The sequence below is a fragment of the Manis pentadactyla genome, chromosome 5, assembly GCF_030020395.1.
Source record: "Manis pentadactyla isolate mManPen7 chromosome 5, mManPen7.hap1, whole genome shotgun sequence".
Lineage (NCBI taxonomy): Eukaryota > Metazoa > Chordata > Mammalia > Pholidota > Manidae > Manis > Manis pentadactyla.
In genome coordinates, this window is record NC_080023.1 from 141,918,428 (window position 1) to 141,936,167 (window position 17,740).

General features: G+C 40.7%; 1 long non-coding RNA gene across 1 annotated transcript in view; it reads right to left on the reverse strand.

The window, feature by feature from the left end:
* Positions 1 to 4,665: 4,665 nt before the first annotated feature.
* Positions 4,666 to 17,740, reverse strand: part of LOC130683859 (uncharacterized) — a 36,574-nt gene continuing 23,499 nt past the window's right edge. Inside the window, exons 2-3 of the long non-coding RNA XR_008997895.1 lie at positions 16,613 to 17,713; positions 4,666 to 6,602 (exon numbers count right to left, since the gene is read on the reverse strand). This is a non-coding gene — a long non-coding RNA (uncharacterized LOC130683859). The remainder of the gene's footprint in view (positions 6,603 to 16,612; positions 17,714 to 17,740) is intronic.

Consider the following 17,740-nt stretch of genomic DNA (forward strand, 5'->3'; position numbering starts at 1 on the left):
AATTACATGTGAAAATAATTGAAATATGAATTAGTAACTCATATGGCATTCCAGCAAGTGATGGTACGTGTAATTGGAAATAAAATTTGTTGAATCATTATGGATCTTTTCATAAGACTGAGGCAAAATTAGTAGAGTTTTTGTTGTTACCTGTTCACACTTACAAAATTCATCCTTTATAATGCCTGATATTTTTTCCCTCTAAAAATAATTGAATCTTTCAGGGTGCCTCTGTGTTGGGAGGAAGGCTATTTACTATTTTTCACTGCATGTTGACTTAAAGCTTTATGTAGTACAAGTAAATGTTGGATTGATAACAGATACTGAGTTGTTCCTCTCCAAAATGGAAATAAAAACATGTCAAATAGCTTTGAAATAGGAAACAAATTAGTTGACAATAAAGAACACTGCTTAATACTTCCATTAAGGACTTATATTAATTTTTTATATTGTAGCAGTTACAAAACACCTCTTGAATAAATGAATGTTGAGCATCTATCTATTCCTTTAGAATTTGAGCTGTTTGTGGATAAATGTATCATTATAAGGTCTGAATTTTTTTATCTGGCTTAGAGTAAAGCCTTCTAAAATCATATGGGAAGAATTTTGTGGGTCTGAAATAAACATCTCAGAAGTCCTCTTGTTTCTGAGCATATTCTCATTATTTGTAGGCTATTGTGTATTATTCAGATTTCCTAAATACTTGGTGATTTTTAAATTTACTGTATCAATTTGATTCTTAGAATGTATTACATCTTCCACAGTAAGTATATTTTTTCAAGTTCTTATGTTTCTAGTAATTTTTACTGCCATACTTTTGTGCATATAGACTTACAACATATCTGATTTCTATTTTGCTTTTTATTGTTACATAATGTCTCTCCTTTTCCTAGGTAGTGTCCATAACCTTTAATTCCTCCTGGTCTAATATTAATTTCTTTTTATTTTTTGCCTTGCCTCCAATGTCTTATTTTTAAACTTTTATTATCAATTTATTTGGAATTTGTTTATTATAAATACTGTAACTAACTTTCTCTATTATTTAATCCAATTTGTCTCTGTTTTGGTGAAGGAATCTGATATATTGACATTCAGTGTAACAAGTGATAGGCTTGATTTTAGTCTTTTAATCTTATTTATTGCTTATTTCATTTATTCTATGACTTTTTTTCCTGATTTTTCTGGTTGGCTCAAATTCTTCCTGGTTAACTTGGGAAATCTGATGAACTTTTCCATCCCATTAATAATCAACTTCCATCAATCTAAAAAGAACATGTTCATTTCTTCATTCTACTCTTCCACTCCTTCATTTTAGGAATGTTACATCTCTCCACATCTCTTCAAAGAATTGAATCCAACTCTTGAGTTTGGCCAGGACAATTAAAAGCTTCTAATTCCAGACAATTATTATACTATTACAACAGTATAAATCTTCCATGTCAGTGCATATGACATATTCCTAGGAAACCAATCTTTCTTCATTGAAAGGAATTAGATAGCATTGACGGTTGCACAATTTCATGAGTATACAAAAAATCTACTGAGTTGAACACTTCAAATGGAAGAATTTTATGGTATGTGAATTATAGAAATGCAAGGCTGGAGTGGGCCGGGGATTCTGGTTTTCTAAAAGCTTTCAGGTGATGTTGAGGTGCCAGGGTCACAAGTCACACTTGGGATAACAAGGGTTTAGAGAGCTCGTCCTGAAGGCTGAGTGGGGCATACAGTACTCTACTTCTGCACAATATTAGGGATATGTAGTTGTATTTTGCTGGAAAGGAGAGTCCCTCTTATATCTCAGTGTTAAAGTGGTAACTCTGGACAACAAATCTTGGGTCAGTGTGTGATGTATGTATCTCACAAAGGGACATAGAACCCACCTCCTTAAGATGGTACGTATGCCACACATCCTAGCACCCCACCCATCTCTATTTTTGAGGATCAGTCAGAGCAGGCTCTAGTGAATGAACCTTAAGGATGTTGCATCTGGGAAACTACACAGTATATTAAGACTGTATCAAGTAGGGCCCTACCAGTGAAACAGAAACTGCAGTGTATTTAACACAGAGGAAATTTTACTGGGAACTGGTTGCACAGGTGATGTATGAACTGAGATACCAAATGGGATGGCAAGATACTCCAGAATTCAGCAACAGTAGAAACTACTAGGTGCCCTGGCTGGTTGGTCAAAAGGAAAAGACTGTATTAAAGTTGATGGGCCACCTCATACCCAGAAGCTGGAAGCACAGTGAGTCTGTCTCTCTGTCTTGGCAGCAGCTGGAGACCCAGATGGGACACAGACAGAGCCACTGCATAGGTAGGGAGAGTGAAGGGGAAACAACCTGGCTTCCCCCTTTCTCCCACTCTCCATGTCAATGTGGGCTGCTATAACAAAAATACCACAGACTGGGTGGCTTACACAGCAGACATTTATTTCTCGCAGTTTGATGGGCTGGGAATTCCATCATCATGGTGTCAGCTCACTCAGTTCCTGGTATGAGCTCTCTTCCTGGCTTACAGACAGATGCCTTTGGGTTGTGACATCCCAGGGCAGAGAGAAAGCTCATTTCTCTCCTGCGTCATCTTGTAAGGACACAAATTCCATTCACTTGGACTCCACCCTCGTGACCTAATTGCCTCCTAAAGGCCCCACCTCCAAATACCACCACATTGAGGATTAGGGCTTCAATACACAAATCTGGGGAGGACATAAATACTCAGCCCACAGTACTACGGGATCCTGGAAGGGCCTCTCATTGCCTGAAGTTCATTGGAAACCTGGCACAGGAGTGTGGGAAACAGAACCTATAAGGAGCAGCCCTCTGAAACGCACAGTGCAGAGTAGGAGAAAGAGGAATAGAGGGGAATGGATCAAAGACTGGCTAAAGTGTAAATTTGTAGTTTATCATCATAAACTCCATAAATTTTGATCAGATTTAATTTTAATTTAATTAATAAAGTAAAAACCAGAAAGGCCTGGTTGAAAAGCTTTTACCTTTCTTGCTCCCCAAATTTGGCTGGATGTTACTTAGAATCACCCAAGAGGTTATCTAAAATTCCCCCCAGGCTGTACCCCAGACCAATTCCACCAGGATAAACGGGCTGGGACCTAAGCATCCATGTTTTGTTAAACTAACCAGGAGATTCCAATATGCACTGCGGCTAAAGTAAAAGTTCTTATGGCCAGAATTCTCACCTGGCCCTGGGTGGCTATAGCTCACTAAACATATATATGTGGGCAATACATGTTTATTGACTCTATATTAAGAGCTCCACCCAGTGCTCTGGCTGACATGGTGGCACAGCCACAGGAGAGCAGGAACTAGAGTGGTGGCAGCTCCAAAGATGGCTGTGGTGGCAGAGAGGCCCAGAGGCAGAGACCAGCTTGCTGCATGCAGACTCGCTCTGAGTGGACGGGATTCTAGTGATTGACCTGCCACCATGGGAATAAAGTTGGATATAAACCTTTCACCCCAAGAATGTTCCACTGTCATTGTTTGGTCTCATTGAATCTATAGTGAACTTGTCCAGGGACGAAACCCACTGGCAAGAGAGCAACCAAGATTAAGAACCACTACTTTAGAAAATGTGATTGGGAAAATAATATTTTATGTAGTTTGGCATTAGGAATTATGATAATAGAAGGCATCATTTTTCTGTCAGCTTTGGATTCCAGTAGCAAAAGAACTGGAGCAAGAGAAGGAAGGAGATAAGGAGGACAGACAAGGAAACTTGATAAGTGGGGTCATTTTTATGATGACCGTAACATTTTAGAAGTCTTAAAGGAGAGCAAAGTGTTGACCTGGCAGTCTTGATCTGAGTGAGCAATTCAAAGAGAAGTCTGGTTAAGGGGAAGGAAAGCAGGGTGTTAGCCAGTGGGAAGAAGAGACATTAAAAAAATGAGAAATTAGACAAATCTGCAGACAGAGCCATAGCACAAGAGGCAGAAATGGGGAAGGGACTGAACTATTTTGATCATAAAAGTGAGGTGATCTAAGAGCATAATAGAAAAACTGGAAGTAGGTCCCTTCGATGGGCACAATGCTGTGCTGCTTCTGGTTTCCCAGGCAACTAGAGTCCTTTCCTCATTAATGACAGTATATTGAGGAAAACCACATGTAAAGGTAGGTCACAAATAATTAGAGGTGAAGTCACACCTGGTCCAGGGAGCTCCCTTTGGGGAAGGCTAGGTGGGAATTGGAGTGGGATTTCTGTGAGAGGTTGTAAAGGAGATGGATTAGATTTACATGTGCAAGCAGGAAGATGAGGCCTCTGTAGCGTGTGGATAATAAGGAATCGACCAGGTGGCTACTTCGCCACCTTGTCTCTTGATGCTCTGAGGAAGTTCACCTGGGAATGCAGAATCCAGACACCTGGGGCATGGCTGGCTCACTGCTCAGGAAATGGAAACGTTGATTTTTGATATAGGAGGAAAAAAATCACAATTCACCAACTTCACCCTCCCCTTTTTGAAGTATGTCAATGCCATTTTTTTGTTTTGTTCTAACTCAGTTGTCTTGCCTCCCTCATTACCAAACAATTCTAGTTTTATGTTTAGGTATGTTTTTAATATTGTGAAAGGATTATCTTCACAAATTATCTCTGGTATTTGAGGATCCTTTCAAATACTTTTCACATATTAGGAAAGACATTTAAATAAATATTTCACTTTTTAAATAGTTTCTTTTTCTTGACTTAAACCAAAATAAAAAAAATGCTTAATGGTTTGTAACTGATAGATAAAGCTGGGCATCTCTGCCTCCATATGGTATTTTGTCTCCTTTGCTGCCTTGACCTTTGGGCCAAAAGGAGGAAAAAGCAAAGCCCTCCTGCAGAGCCCTGCAGCCCTGAACTTAGGCTTGTTATTCATCAAAAGGAATTTTGCTTATGGTTTGAGATTTCTGCAAATAACTCCTTACCCAAAGCTTGCCTCCTCCAAGAGATATTGGGGAAATATGCATACAAATGATTGCCCTGTTTAGGAACATCATGACAAGACCTAGGTCAAGGAGAGTCAACTAACCAAGGACACAGACCTTCTCTGCTCTCCTCGGACCCTCATTGGCACCAGATGTCTGTAACCTTCCATCACCCCCTATCCTGCTCCTCCTTCCCTAGCATGAAAGAAGCTTGCAATCAACCCTGAGTTAAGATGTGGTTTTAGGCTGTAAGTCAGACTCTTCTTGGTCTGCTGGCTTTCTGAATAAAGTCACTTTCCTTGTCCCAACACCTTCTGTCTTGCCAATGGGTTTCAGCCCCGGGCAAGTTCACTATGGAGTCAGTGAGACCAAAGAAATGACAGTAAAATGTTCTTGGGGTGAAAGGGTTTATATCCAACTTTATTTCCAGGGTGGCAGGTCAATCACTAAAATTCCGTCCACTCAGAGCGAGTCTGTATGCAGCAAGCAGGTCTCTGCCCCTGGACCTCTCTACCCGCACAGCCATCCTCTGGGCAGCAGTCCTCTGGGCCTCTCTGCCTGCACAGCCATCCCAGTCTCTGTTCTTGGTGCTGCCACCACTCCAGTCCCTGCTCTGCTCTCCTGCAGCCATGCCACCACGTCGCCCAGAGCACTGGGCAAGGCTCTTTATATAGAGTCAATAACAATGTATTGTCCACACATGTGTAGTGAGCCAGCTAACCACGGCCAGGTGAGAATCCTGGCCATAGGAACCTTCCTTTTATCCACACCTGTCTCTTGCCTTATTTGCATGTTGGGCAGGGAGCAGCATGAGCCTGGACTTGGTAACAGTTTTAGAGAGATGTTTCTCAAACTTTTCTGTGTATGTGAATCATTGGGGATTTTGTTACAGATTCTGCTGTTCTGAGATGAGGCCAAAGATTCTGCATTTTCAACCAGCTCCCAGGTAATGCCTTTGCTGCTGGTCCAAGGACCTCACTTTGAGTAGCAAGATTATAATTCATTATAGTGGTTACCAGGAAATATAAATGAGAATTTGGCACTTCAATGTTCACTGAATATATTTCTGTTTCATGAACTTTTTCATTTGTGGAAACAATTTTTGTCAGGCTTATTTTCCTTTTATAAACTATACAAGTAATTCATACTTATATAAAATTCACTAATTATAGAAGTGGATGGAGTAAAAGAAAAAATCCCTCATTTTCCACCCTTCTCCTCCCTCAATCTCTTTGCTCCTGTGGGTAATGAATACTTTGGTATAATAAACATTTTACATATGTAAATACAAATAAATGGGAATAGTATAGTGGATCCATCAGTGTTTGTTGATAACATTTATGCCACAAAATACTACATAATAAATTCACCCCAAAATTCAATGTTTAAGACAGTAAACATTAGTCCTCTTGCTTGGGTGGAGAAGAATTGCTCTCACCTTTGGGTGCCTCCACCCTGCTGATGACCCGAAGCCATGACAAGTACAAGAGAATCAAAACACCCCTGATGGTTTCTTCCTGTTCATACAGGAACGAAGCAGTTGTTATTTAACATATTTCGGTGAGGTCCTTCATTTAGAGGCCAATAAATATGTTGATTTCCTTTCCAATTTTTTCTTCAGTAACGCTAAAGGGGTGTTCTTTTTAAGGGCTCTGTAGCTCCTAGCAGAAGCAGGTTCCTGGCCTGGGGTGAATAAATTGAAATCAGTCAAGGGAAAGGATAGTTTAGGAGAAACCCTTTTATTGTTCACAATGAGGCCTAACTCGGTTCGCGCACGTGCTCTCTCCTTTCTCCCAGTCCCTGCCAGCAAAAGCCCGGTTGGTGCTCTCCATCTCTTGCAGTCAGGGCACACACAGCACCCCCTTGCCTCTCCACCTGCCCCTTCAGGGAGGAACTCCTCAGTCTGGTTTCAGCTACTGATAGGTGCCAGGCCAATTATGCAATGGAGGAGAGGAGAAAACAGCCTCTCTCTACCCCTGGCCCCAGCAGGCTGCAGAGGTAAATACCTATTAATATGTAAATGGACTAAGGTCAAGAGGGAGATTTGGAAATATTGCAATTTAGGCACAGGCTCTAATGCTTTTTTGAAGTTTTTGTCCGGAAAGTGAATAAATCATTTCAGTTTCCAAGCTAATTTTAATTGCTCTAACCTTTTCCTAATTAACTATTCCTCTTTCTGGTTAGATGCCAGAAGGAGGTGGTTGCTATTGTTTTCCTCCGTTTTTGGACATTGTCCTTTGCAAAATAATCTCAAAGTATTTAGTAGAAGCTACTGATGCCCCAACCTATATCCTTTCAGCCAACTTCTGACCTCACTGCAGCTGGGGTGTACACCCATACCACCACCTCAGCCAACCACACCTCTCTGCTTATTCGCTGCAGGAGGCTTTCTTGGCACTAGGGGAGCTGGCACTGCCTGCATGCAGGGCAGCTTGGATGGGGAATGAGTTTTATGTTCCCAGTAGTTACCTTCATCTAAGGAGAACTGGAACCTATGCATAAACATCCCAACTTCTCTGTCTCTCAGGGAACACCCTCACAGAAAGACTAGGATGCCAATAACCTGCCCATGTTCACACTGCCTTTCCTTCCATACCTCATTCCCCACGCCTTGCAGCACTTCCTGGGGTCACCTCCCAAATAAACTACTTGTACGCACATCCTTGCTCCAGGGTCGGCTTTTGGGGCCTATGAGCAGAAAAAGCTGAGAGCTTTTCCTAAAATGCAGATAACTCAGAGCACCTAAAGCAATAACGTAACTTAATTTATGTGCAGATAAAAAAAAATGACTGGCAGGTAGCATTACTCTGGCAAGTTAAAATATATAGCAACAAAAGAACAAAAACATAAATCAATAGAAAGAAAAACAAACACTTCCTTGTCTCCTGAGGTGTTGGTCCATATTTGGACCACAAAGAAGGTGGATTTGGGTTCAAATGTGCCCACAATGCCTAGGCTTCTCCCATCTCCACCCCAACTAGTTTCTCTCTCTGGCTGCCCTTGGTCTGAGTGCCCCTTTCTCTGACTGTCGTCCAGAAGGGATGGGTATGATCCTGTGCTCATTATATCCAGAGTGGACAGATTTGCATTAGACTCAGGTGCTTCTAGATCAGATCTAGAAGCACCGGTTTGGTGAAGGTGTCACCTTAGAGCTCCTTACATCAGTGGTAGCACCTACATCTTGCTTTTTTTTTTTTTTTTTTTTTTTAATAATTATTTTTTATTGAAGGGTAGTTGACACACAGTATTACATTACATGAGTTTCAAGTGTACAACACAGTGGTAGAACATTTATATACATAATTCTAGGTTCCAGCTATCACCCTACCAGGCTGTTACAATATCTTGACTATATTCCTTATGCTATACATTACATCCCGGTTACTAATTTATTTTACCATTGGAAGTCTGTCCTTTTTTTTTTTTTTTTTTTTTTTTTTGTGAGGGCATCTCTCATATTTATTGATCAAATGGTTGTTAACGACAATAAAATTCTGTATAGGGGAGTCAATGCTCAATGCACAATCATTATTCCACCCCAAGCCTAATTTTTGTCAGTCTCCAATCTTCTGAGGCATAACAAACAAGTTTTTACATGTAGAACAAATTCTTACATAATGAATAAGTTACATAGTGAACAGTACAAGGGCAGTCATCACAGAAACTTTCGGTTTTGCTCATGCATTATGAACTATAAACAGTCAGTTCAAATATGAATACTCATTTGATTTTTATACTTGATTTATATGTGGATACCACATTTCTCTCTTTATTATTATTATTTTTAATAAAATGCTGAAGTGGTAGGTAGATACAAGATAAAGGTAGAAAACATAGTTTAGTGTTGTAAGAGAGCACATGTAGATGATCAGGTGTGTGCCTGTAGCCTATGTGTTAATCCAAGCTAGACCAGGGCAATAAAACATCCACGTATGCAGAAGATTTCTCTCAGAACGGGGGGGTGAGGTTCTAAGCCTCACCTCTGTTGATCCCCAATTTCTCACCTGATGGCCCCCCTGCGACTGTGCCTGTCTTAGGTTGTTCCTCCCTTGAGGAATCTTACCCGTCTCTGGCTAACCAGTCATCTTCCGGGGCCATACAGGGAAATGTGAAGTTGGTAAGTGAGAGAGAAGCCTTATTGTTTGAAAAGGTTAGCTTTTTACTTCTTTGCATATTTATGCCCTGTGGCTTCTATGCCCAGCATTTGTCTTGAGGTATCTTTACCACTTGGAAGAATTATGATACTCGGTAAATTTGATATGAGGCACGAATTCTATTTAAGGGTTGTAATTAGGAAGGAAGAAGAAAAGCTATAGAAGTAGCAGGCGGCAGAAAACATGGAAAGATTGATTATTTCTTTGATATATCTTCTTGTAGAGTAACTTCAGCATGTATAGGTTTTAAGCTACTACTTAAATTGCACACACACATTAACATAATAGGAGTATAGTTACATAACCAAAGCATATCTGTAATTACCAGCCATCTGCAGTGAAACCAAGAAAACCAGTTAGGCACCTTAGGCATTTGTGAAAACTTATCTATGATATGGTGGATATTGTCCAAATGAACTTGAACAGTCTGAGAGAAATCAGACAAATTAAAACAACCCATTCCTGGGGACTGTTCACATGCCATATGTTCTTTTAACAATAAATAGTTTGTAGTTGTAAGACTTTGGAGCGCTACAATTTGCACTTCTCCAAATTCTTGGTTGAGTTCCAACAGTATAGATCCAGTCCAATTTTGTTGTTTTACTGTATGCACAGGCCAGCTTAGATATCTCCTTCCTCATTCCCATGGCAGGTCCAGGAACTGGTGGGATGAGTGCATCTACAGCTGTAGCAGTGCGTGGATCTTTGTTGGGGTTTTTTGATGATCATCTTCTGGCATGAGTCTTCCAGAGGGTGCAGATGTTGGAAGTTCTTTTTCATATCGTATCTTAGTTCATTTTCGGGGTAGCCCAATTAGGCTTTGATCCTCTGTATAAACACAAACAGACCCTTTGCCTACACTTTTATATGCCCTTTATACCCTTGTGTAGAACTCGTTGGAGGTTACCACACAGGAACTGCCCTTTTTTTTTTTTTTTTTTTTTTTTTTTTTGCTATCACTAATCTACACTTACATGACGAATATTATGTTTACTAGGCTCTCCCCTATACCAGGTCTCCCCTATAAACCCCTTTACAGTCACTGTCCATCAGCATAGCAAAATGTTGTAGAATCACTACTTGCCTTCTCTGTGTTGTACAGCCCTCCCTTTTCTCCTACCCCCCCATGCATGTTAATCTTAATACCCCCCTACTTCTCCCCCCCTTATCCCTCCCTACCCACCCATCCTCCCCAGTCCCTTTCCCTTTGGTACCTGTTAGTCCATTCTTGAGTTCTGTGATTCTGCTGCTGTTTTGTTCCTTCAGTTTTTCCTTTGTTCTTATATTCCACAGATAAGTGAAATCATTTGGTATTTCTCTTTCTCCGCTTGGCTTGTTTCACTGAGCATAATACCCTCCAGCTCCATCCATGTTGCTGCAAATGATTGGATTTGCCCTTTTCTTATAGCTGAGTAGTATTCCATTGTGTATATGTACCACATCTTCTTTATCCATTCATCTATTGATGGACATTTAGGTTGCTTCCAATTCTTGGCTATTGTAAATAGTGCTGCAATAAACATAGGGGTGCATCTGTCTTTCTCAAACTTGATTGCTGCATTCTTAGGGTAAATTCCTAGGAGTGGAATTCCTGGGTCAAATGGTAAGTCTGTTTTGAGCATTTTGATGTACCTCCATACTGCTTTCCACAATGGTTGAACTAACTTACATTCCCACCAGCAGTGTAGGAGGGTTCCCCTTTCTCCACAGCCTCGCCAACATTTGTTGTTGTTTGTCTTTTGGATGGCAGCCATCCTTACTGGTGTGAGGTGATACCTCATTGTAGTTTTAATTTGCATTTCTCTGATAATTAGCGATGTGGAGCATCTTTTCATGTGTCTGTTGGCCATCTGTATTTCTTTTTTGGAGAACTGTCTGTTCAGTTCCTCTGCCCATTTTTTAATTGGGTTATTTGTTTTTTGTTTGTTGAGGCGTGAGAGCTCCTTATATATTCTGGACGTCAAGCCTTTATCGGATGTGTCATTTTCAAATATATTCTCCCATACTGTAGGGATCCTTCTTGTTCTATTGATGGTGTCTTTTGCTGTACAGAAGCTTTTCAGCTTTATATAGTCCCACTTACTCATTTTTGCTGTTGTTTTCCTTGCCCGGGGAGATATGTTCAAGAAGAGGTCACTCATGTTTATGTCTAAGAGGTTTTCGCCTATGTTTTCTTCCAAGAGTTTAATGGTTTCATGGCTTACATTCAGGTCTTTGATCCATTTTGAGTTTACTTTTGTATATGGGGTTAGACAATGGTCCAGTTTCATTCTCCTACATGTAGCTGTCCAGTTTTGCCAGCACCACCTGTTGAAGAGACTGTCATTTCGCCATTGTATGTCCATGGCTCCTTTATCAAATATTAATTGACCATATATGTCTGGGTTAATGTCTGGATTCTCTAGTCTGTTCCATTGGTCTGTGGCTCGGTTCTTGTGCCAGTACCAAACTGTCTTGATTACTATGGCTTTATAGTAGAGCTTGAAGTTGGGGAGTGAGATCCCCCCTACTTTATTCTTCTTTCTCAGGATTGCTTTGGCTATTCGGGGTCTTTGGTGTTTCCATATGAATTTTTGAATTATTTGTTCCAGTTCATTGAAGAATGTTGCTGGTAGTTTCATAGGGATTGCATCAAATCTGTATATTGCTTTGGGCAGGATGGCCATTTTAACGATATTAATTCTTCCTAGCCACGAGCATGGGATGAGTTTCCATCTGTTAGTGTCCCCTTTAATTTCTCTTAAGAGTGACTTGTAGTTTTCAGAGTATAAGTCTTTCCCTTCTTTGGTTAGGTTTATTCCTAGGTATTTTATTTTTTTTGATGCAATTGTGAATGGAGTTGTTTTCCTGATTTCTCTCTCTGTTGGTTCATTGTTAGTATATAGGAAAGCCACAGATTTCTGTGTGTTGATTTTGTATCCTGCAACTTTGCTGTATTCCGATATCAGTTCTAATAGTTTTGGGGTGGAGTCTTTAGGGTTTTTTATGTACAGTATCATGTCATCTGCAAATAGTGACAGTTTAACTTCTTCTTTACCAATCTGGATTCCTTGTATTTCTTTATTTTGTCTGATTGCCGTGGCTAGGACCTCCAGTACTATGTTAAATAACAGTGGAGAGAGTGGGCATCCCTGTCTAGTTCCCGATCTCAGAGGAAATGCTTTCAGCTTCTCGCTGTTCAATATAATGTTGGCTGTGGGTTTATCATAGATGGCCTTTATTATGTTGAGGTACTTGCCCTCTATTCCCATTTTGCTGAGAGTTTTTAACATGAATGGATGTTGAACTTTGTCAAATGCTTTTTCAGCATCTATGGAGATGATCATGTGGTTTTTGTCTTTCTTTTTGTTGATGTGGTGGATGATGTTGATGGACTTTCGAATGTTGTACCATCCTTGCATCCCTGGAATGAATCCCACTTGGTCATGGTGTATGATCCTTTTGATGTATTTTTGAATTCGGTTTGCTAATATTTTGTTGAGTATTTTTGCATCTACGTTCATCAGGGATATTGGTCTGTAGTTTTCTTTTTTGGTGGGGTCTTTGCCTGGTTTTGGTATTAGGGTGATGTTAGCTTCATAGAATGAGTTTGGGAGTATCCCCTCCTCCTCTATTTTTTGGAAAACTTTAAGGAGAATGGGTATTATGTCTTCCCTGTATGTCTGATAAAATTCCGAGGTAAATCCATCTGGCCCGGGGGTTTTGTTCTTTGGTAGTTTTTTGATTACCTCTTCAATTTCGTTGCTGGTAATTGGTCTGTTTAGATTTTCTGTTTCTTCCTGGGTCAATCTTGGAAGGTTATATTTTTCTAGGAAGTTGTCCATTTCTCCTAGGTTTCCCAGCTTGTTAGCATATAGGTTTTCATAGTATTCTCCAATAATTCTTTGCATTTCCGTGGGGTCCGTCGTGATTTTTCCTTTCTCGTTTCTGATACTGTTGATTTGTGTTGACTCTCTTTTCTTCTTAATAAGTCTGGCTAGAGGCTTATCTATTTTGTTTATTTTCTCGAAGAACCAGCTCTTGGTTTCATTGATTTTTGCTATTGTTTTATTCTTCTCAATTTTATTTATTTCTTCTCTGATCTTTATTATGTCCCACCTTCTGCTGACCTTAGGCCTCATCTGTTCTTCTTTTTCCAATTTCGATAATTGTGACATTAGACCATTCATTTGGGATTGCTCTTCCTTTTTTAAATATGCTTGGATTGCTATATACTTTCCTCTTAAGACTGCTTTTGCTGTGTCCCACAGAAGTTGGGGCTTAGTGTTGTTGTTGTCATTTGTTTCCATATATTGCTGGATCTCCATTTTGATTTGGTCATTGATCCATTGATTATTTCGGAGCGAGTTGTTAAGCCTCCATGTGTTTGTGAGCCTCTTTGCTTTCTTTGTACAGTTTATTTCTAGTTTTATGCCTTTGTGGTCTGAAAAGTTGGTTGGTAGGATTTCAATCTTTTGGAATTTTCTGAGGCTCTTTTTGTGGCCTAGTATGTGGTCTATTCTGGAGAATGTTCCATGTGCACTTGAGAAGAATGTATATCCCGCTGCTTTTGGATGTAGAGTTCTATAGATGTCTATTAGGTCCATCTGCTCTACTGTGTTGTTCAGTGCTTCCGTGTCCTTACTTATTTTCTGCCCAGTGGATCTATCCTTTGGGGTGAGTGGTGTGTTGAAGTCTCCTAGAATGAATGCATTGCAGTCTATATCCCCCTTTAGTTCTGTTAGTATTTGTTTCACATATGCTGGTGCTCCTGTGTTGGGTGCATATATATTTAGAATGGTTATATCCTCTTGTTTGACTGAGCCCTTTATCATTATGTAGTGTCCTTCTTTATCTCTTGTTACTTTCTTTGTTTTGAAGTCTATTTTGTCTGATATTAGTACTGCAACCCCTGCTTTCTTCTCACTGTTGTTTGCTTGAAATATGTTTTTCCATCCCTTGACTTTTAGTCTGTACATGTCTTTGGGTTTGAGGTGAGTTTCTTGTAAGCAGCATATAGATGGGTCTTGCTTTTTTATCCATTCTGTTACTCTGTGTCTTTTGATTGGTGCATTCAACCCATTAACATTTAGGGTGACTATTGAAAGATATGTACTTATTGCCATTGCAGGCTTTAAATTCGTGGTTACCAAAGGTTCAAGGTTAGCCTCTTTAGTATCTTACTGCCTAACTTAGCTCGCTTATTGAGCTGTTATATACACTGTCTGGAGATTCTTTTCTTCTCTCCCTTCTTGTTCCTCCTCCTCGATTCTTCATATGTTGGGTGTTTTGTGCTGTGCTCTTTCTAGGAGTGCTCCCATCTAGAGCAGTCCCTGTAAGATGTTCTGTAGAGGTGGTTTGTGGAAAGCAAATTCCCTCAGCTTTTGTTTGTCTGGGAATTGTTTAATCCCACCGTCATATTTGAATGATAGTCGTGCTGGATACAGTATCCTTGGTTCAAGGCCCTTCTGTTTCATTGTATTAAATATATCATGCCATTCTCTTCTGGCCTGTAGGGTTTCTGTTGAGAAATCTGACGTTAGCCTGATGGGTTTCCCTTTATAGGTGACCTTTTTCTCTCTAGCTGCCTTTAACACTCTTTCCTTGTCCTTGATCTTTGCCATTTTAATTATTATGTGTCTTGGTGTTGCCCTTCTTGGATCCTTTCTGTTGGGGGTTCTGTGTATTTCCGTGGTCTGTTTGATTACTTCCTCCCCCAGTGTGGGGAAGTTTTCAGCAATTATTTCTTCTAAGATACTTTCCATCTCTTTGCCTCTCTCTTCTTCTTCTGGGACCCCTATAATACGGATATTGCTCCTTTTAGATTGGTCACACAGTTCTCTTAATATTGTTTCATTCCTGGAGATCCTTTTGTCTCTCTCTATGTCAGCTTCTATGCGTTCCTGTTCTCTGATTTCAATTCCATCAATGGCCTCTTGCATTCTATCCATTCTGCTTATAAACCCTTCCAGAGTTTGTTTCATTTCTGCGATCTCCTTTCTGGCATCTGTGATCTCTTTCCGGACTTCATCCCATTTTTCTTGCGTGTTTCTCTGCATCTCTGTCAGCATGTTTATGATTCTTATTTTGAATTCTTTTTCAGGAAGACTGGTTAGGTCTGTCTCCTTCTCTGGTGTTGTCTCTGTGATCTTTGTCTGCCTGTAGCTTTGCCTTTTCATGGTGATAGGAATAGTCTGCAGAACTGGGACGAGTGACGGCTGGAAGGACTTCCTTTCTTGTTGGTTTGTGGCCCTCCTCTCCTGGGAGAACAGCGGCCTCTAGTGGCTTGTGCTGCGCAGCTGCGCGCAGACAGGGTTTCTGCTTCCTGCCCGGCTGCTATGGAGTTAATCTCCGCTGTTGCTGTGGGCGTGGCCTGGCTCGGGCAGCTACTCCAAAATGGTGGAGTCGCGTTGGAGCAGGAGCTGCTGGGAGGCTATTTATCTCCGTAAGGGGCCTCCCTGCTCCCTGCAGCCCAGGGGTTAGGGTGCCCAGAGATCCCGGATTCCCTACCTCTGGATTAAGTGGCCCGCCCTGCCCCTTTAAGACTTCCAAAAAGCACCCGCCAAAACAAAACAACGACCACAAAAAAAAACAAGAAAAAAAATTTTTTTAATTAAAAAAAAAAAAATTTTTTAATAAAAAAAAAAAAGGTGGTCGTTCGTTTTTCTTTATTCTCCGGTGCCAGCCTCAGGCCTCTGCTCACCGGTCTTTCTGCCCTGTTTCCCTAATATTGGGGTCCCTGTCCCTTTAAGACTTCCAAAAAGCGCTCGCCAAAACAAAGCAGCAAAAAAGCAAAAAAAAAAAAAAATGGTCGCGCGCTTTTCTTATGTCCTCTGTCGCCCAGCCTCCAGTGCCTGCTCACTGTTCTTGCTGCCCTGTTTTCCCAGTATCGAGGGCTCTGCACTCTGGCCCGGATGGCTGGGGCTGGGTGTTCGGCAGCCCTGGGCTCCGTCTCCCTCCCGCTCTGCCTGCTCTTCTCCCGCCGGGAGCTGGGGGGAGGGGCGCTCGGCTCCCGCGGGGCCGGGGCTTGTATCTTACCCCCTTCGCGAGGCGCTGGGTTCTCTCAGGTGTGGATGTGGTCTGGATATTGTCCTGTGTCCTCTGGTCTTTATTCTAGGAAGGGTTGTCTTTGTTATATTTTCATAGATATATGTTGTTTTGGGAGGAGATTTCCGCTGCTCTACTCACGCCGCCATCTTCCGCCCCAGTCTACATCTTGCTTTTTAACCTGGAACTTCTATTTTGCTGTCTGTTAAGATGCCTTCTGGAAACGATTCAGCTGTTCTAAAGCATGTACAATCCTGGAAATACATGTTCATGAACACCTCCCGGGGCAACTCTTGACCAATGGCAGAAGAAAGTTGATGCATAATTTTTCGTTTGTCCTCCTGGTGGACAATTTGGAGGTGTATTCCACACAGCTCTCTGAGCGCCCCCTGGAGGACTGATCCCCAATTGCCACAGTGTTTAGCTTGATAACCCACCTTCGTTTTACTCTCTCGTCTCCCACTCCAGTTCCTTGAGATGCAAGTACCCGAAGTAAATTTCCTGCATACACACCTTGTGTCCAGCTCAGCTTTCTGAGGAACTCTGTGCTGTTGAGGTCTGCATTCCAGAAAGTCAGCCTTCCCCTTTTTCTCCTTTTCCAATGGCTCTTCACACACTGGGATTTCCACTCCCAGCCCAACTGCTCTTCTGATACTTAACACGGTCTCAACTTTGCTTCCAATGAACAAAACTAGAATTTTGCTGCTGATTAATCACTCTTAAGGAATTAACCGTTTGTAAAGATATGAATAGATGTTTAGGAATCTAACTTCCAGACTTTCTCGTGGCATTTTTGAGAACGCTGATAAAATCATTTCTCAGCCAATGGTCCTCCTTTAATTTCTACTTTTCCTTGGAATATACAGTATTTATACCTGTATATATAATGTATATGTATTATATATTATGTGTATGTAATATGTACATGTGTAATTATAGATTTTATGGGGATTTATCGATTCAGAAAAATATTACTATTCATGGCACTTGGATGGACACAATTGAGAATACAGAGCAAAAATGTAACTTAATTTATGTGCAGATAAAAAAATGGCTGAAAAGCAGTTCCTAAAGTTTAAAAATAATCAAAGGATGAAATAGGAAAAACTTTACAAATAACCAAAGAAAGTCAAATACATAATGTGAGAAGTGTGATGAGCACAGTGTTGACAGGGTATTATGGTGGAAAGAGAAGTCACATTTAGTCAAATCTAGAAGGAAGCATAGACTTCACAGGTGGGGTATAAAGGATGCCCTACTTGAGCCATGCTAGATCAGTAAAGGCTCTGGTCAGTTTTGCTACAGTGACAAAAATGCTTACGTTTGGTTGGCTATGTCACTTTGAAGAAATATTTTCCAATTTAATTCTTGAACAGATTGGTGGCTCCGGGTATTTCAAGCTCCAAACGCAGCTCGACAGTTTTACTGCTATGGTTGAATAGCATGTTTATCCTCTCCAAGGTCGAGCTTTTAGAGTTATGAAATGTTTTCTACAGTTGTAATGTTAAATGCATGCATTTTTGGAAGCATTATGACTCTTCATGCCTTCTGAGTATTTCTGCTTGTTTAGGAGAATTTCTTTGTAATTCATGTGTAGATGGCAGTTTGAATGACCTAGAAAGAACAAAACATTTAAAAATG